Source organism: Priapulus caudatus, unplaced genomic scaffold (genome assembly GCF_000485595.1).
Source record: "Priapulus caudatus unplaced genomic scaffold, Priapulus_caudatus-5.0.1 Scaffold395, whole genome shotgun sequence".
Taxonomy (NCBI): Eukaryota; Metazoa; Priapulida; class Priapulimorpha; order Priapulimorphida; family Priapulidae; genus Priapulus; species Priapulus caudatus.
This window is the reverse complement of record NW_014577456.1, coordinates 49,518-53,603: the sequence shown is the minus strand read 5'-3', so window position 1 is coordinate 53,603 and position 4,086 is coordinate 49,518.

Below are 4,086 nucleotides of genomic sequence, written 5' to 3'. Positions count from 1 at the left end.
CACACACACACACACACGCACACACACACACACACAACACACACCGCACGCACACACACACGCAAACCACACTCACAGACACACACGACACACAGACAACAACACACACACGACACACACACACACACACACACAACACACACACACCTTTCACACACCACACGCGCGCGCACACAGCTAACAGCTTGAAGATAGGGTTACTGCTTCCACGCGAGCGGCACTCGCGCCGACCTCCAACCACCGCCACTCGCTCGCCCCCTGACTCGCAATTACGCCGCTAAAACAGCTACCGCAGAACGAACATTACTATCGGCTGCCATTCCGTTTGTGGCTAATCCGGGTCCCCGCGTCGCGGCTCCTCTCGACTTCGGCTGCCATCTTGTCCCCGACGACTTCCGTTTCCACTTCGAACCTCGGGAGTGTCTCTTTGCTGTTATTGTCCTCGACTTCTTTTACTGCTGACGACCTCGATCTCGATCGTCTCTTCCCGTGTCCGTGTTCGTCAGCGCTGGACAATCCCCGTCTATCAGCGCGTCGGTGACGTAATTCGTGCAGCTGTGCGTCCTCCTCGTCGCCGTATATCCCTCTCCGAGGGATCGTCTTCCGCGTTGGCCGGATCAGCTGTCGTTGGTTTGTGTTGGTGTGTCCGGCTGTTATAGAGGTTCGCCTGCCCTTGTTAGTTTGGGTAGGGAAGATGGTCGGTCGGTGGATGAAGAAGAGGTGGTCGTGCGTGGCATGGGAGATGACAGGAGTGGAGCTTAGTTTCTTCCTTGTCTTTGTCTTCCTCCTCGGCTCGTCTGCGGACGAAATGGAGAGTATCTCCGCGGGCTTGTCGAGCTGCCCGCTGTTGGCAGACTTCTGCGAACTGCGAACGAGAGAGTTAATCTATCAGCGCCGTTTCACTTGTTACGGGTAAAGTTCTTTATACTGCAAGCAGATTCTTAGGGGTTTTGGAAAAGGTATACTTTCACTGCGAGGAAAGAAGAATCAATGATCTATTACGCGTTTGCAAATCTTCTAGGGAAAAACTCTTTTCAAAACTTTAGGCGGTGATAAGATCAAGGATGTCACACCGGCGCGTGTCTGTTTCTATTCGCGAGTGCATTCTGTGTGCATGAGTGCATATACGCCGCGCTTGTGTGCGATCGCGCGTGTTGCCATGAAGTGCATATTACGCCGCGCATGTGGCGCGTGTCGCGTGTGTGCGTTGTGCGTGGCGCGACATATCTCGCGTCGCTGCGTGAGTGGTGTGTCTGTTGTGCGCGTGTGCGTGCGTTTGGCCGTGCATGGTCTGCACACATATATTTCGTTCTTAATACGGCCAGCACGTTGACTATACTTATAGTTACCCGTTTCACACCAAGCCATCACTGACCTTGCGCTTTGGAGGACATGCCTCCCTCCTTCCTTTTACCACTCGCACGCCGCCGCCGCCGGCACGTTTGCCTCCTCCCGCTTCTTCTTCGCGATTCTCTCTCCGCTCCTTCCTTGGGACGGTCGCCTGCTTCTCCGCTCCTACCTCCCGTCAGCCAGCGCTTCCTTGCTCGCTAGAGGTGCGTGCGTGCTGGAGGCTGGCCGGAAGTGCGAGCGACTGCTGTCTGGAGCTCGGTGAGTCGACGTCGTTACAGGAAGCTTCCGACGAACGTCGATACGAATTCGTCGTCACTGTCTGAGAGAGAGATCATTACGGCGAGTAGGACTAATTGCAATTAATGACTTGGCTTGCGCGCCGTTGATTGCTAATTTGGTATAATAATGATTATAATATCAGTAGTGATTTTAAAAACAACTTTTTATCGCCCCGATAATATTATGTGGGTTATTTTTTACGATAGTAATAAGTATCTATTATCATATAATAATAACAAGGAGTTAATAATATCTATTATTTAGATATTATTAACTCCTTGATAATATAATATGGCGTAAATAATATGCTGATATAAAACATAATAAAGTTGCTTATAATAATAATGATAATAATAATAATAATATATCTAATAGCTAAGCCGTGTTTGCCTACCATAGATTTGGGACAGAGGCAGTCTCCATTTGTAGCGTCGTTGCTGACGGGTTTGTTTGCGACCGGCGGCTCTCGGCTCGCCTTGACTCATCCTCGTCGGAGGAATCAACCTGGGATTATTGGCACTATTTGAATAGGCGGCAGTCTATAATTTGTTCCACATTGTAAACTTGTCACACAGACTAAACCTTCTTAAGGCCGGCCAGGCCCTCCCCCTACCGTGCTTAAGTTGTTTAAACACTTGAGTTGATCTGACTAATCAGAATACACTAGAATCCCTTTACATAAAGGAATGTAAATTTTATATATCTGCATGTTACTTACTTGCTTAATTATTATTCACAATGAATATTATATATATATATATATATATATATTATATATATATATATATATATATATATATAATATATGTAAATACGTTGCTATAGTTCGTGTATAATCAATACATGACATCTGCTGTGAAAGAGTTAGCATTGCTGTGCGGGTACAGTAGATTAATGTCTAACCATATATCTCCGGTTACAAGTAACGTATAGTGATATTTATATTATTTATTATTTAGATGGTTCCTGCTTACCGGTATCACAATATACTCTTCCGGTGGCGGTGTAACTGGTTCTGAAAAATATTACAATGGCTTATATGTTTATCTTATCATCATTCAATACCCTACTGAATTACTAATTAACTAAATTGCGCGGTTTGTCTTTGATTCTAATGTTAATTGACCATACACACACACACGCACACGCACACGCACAGGCGCACACGCACACGCACACGCACACGCACCGCCACCACGCACACGCACACGCACACGCACACGCACACGCCACACGCACAGCAACACGCACACTCGGCACGCATGCCACGCAACGCACCACGCCACACGCACAACGCACACGCACACGCACACGCACACGCACACGCACACGCACCGCACACGCACACGCACACACACACACACACGCACGCCGCCGCAACACACACAACACCACCCACACAACGCAGACACACACACACAACACACACGCACAACGCACACGCACACGCAACCACAACACACACCACGCCGCACACTCACACGCGCGTATGCACGCACATCCACGTACGCAGGCACACTTACCTGGACTCTCTATGATGTTCTGTACGCCCGTAGACTTCAGCCGATCGTTCTTCCGCTTCGCACACCTTATAGATTAATCAATATATAGAATCTCACGCCATTATGATATAAGGAGTGTATTATGAATACATACAAAATACACGATACACTACGCAATACAATACACAATATATATATATATATAGATATACATACATGACACATAATAAAATAGAATAAATAATGCTATCTTATTATCATATATATTATTATATTATGATAATGTATAATGATTTTTAATTGTGATGAATCTGGATGGTCGAAGACCAGAATCTCTCAAACATCGAAAAAAAACCCCATTAAACACTAGCAAGTCCATTCAATAATCGAATGTGTGTTAGAATAAGTTCCTCATCAGACTAACCTGCTCCTTATTTCACTGTAGATCATTTGGACTGAATCGCCCCGTAATGATCGCGATCATTCACCTCTTACCTCTTAATTACATTTACCTGTAGCAGGGAGCTGCTCCCGAGGCGGATATGTAGCCGAACAAGCCCCTGCTTCCGCCGGCCTCGTCTGCTTTGGTGTCCTGCTTACTCGCAACACGTGCTCATGTTTAGGCACTGAATGCCGTTGACGTGCAGGGTAGCCGTGAACGGGTGCTCCACTCTACGCTTCGACAGGAAGGAGAATTCGTCTGCAATTCACGCGCGAAAATTCGTGTCAACAAAGATTTTTAACACGAAATATATATGGAACACGATTTTTAAACATAAAGGGGCGGAGCGGCGGCCGGCGGCTGGGCGGTCGCGGCTCGTGCGGGGGGGCCCGGGCGCGGGCGGGCTGCGTGGGCCGCCCGCGCGCCCTCCGGCCGGCGTGCCGGCCCTGCCTGCCTGTTCACTGGCCAGACGTGCCCCGCGGCGGGGCCCGGGTCCGGCAGCGCGGCGCCATC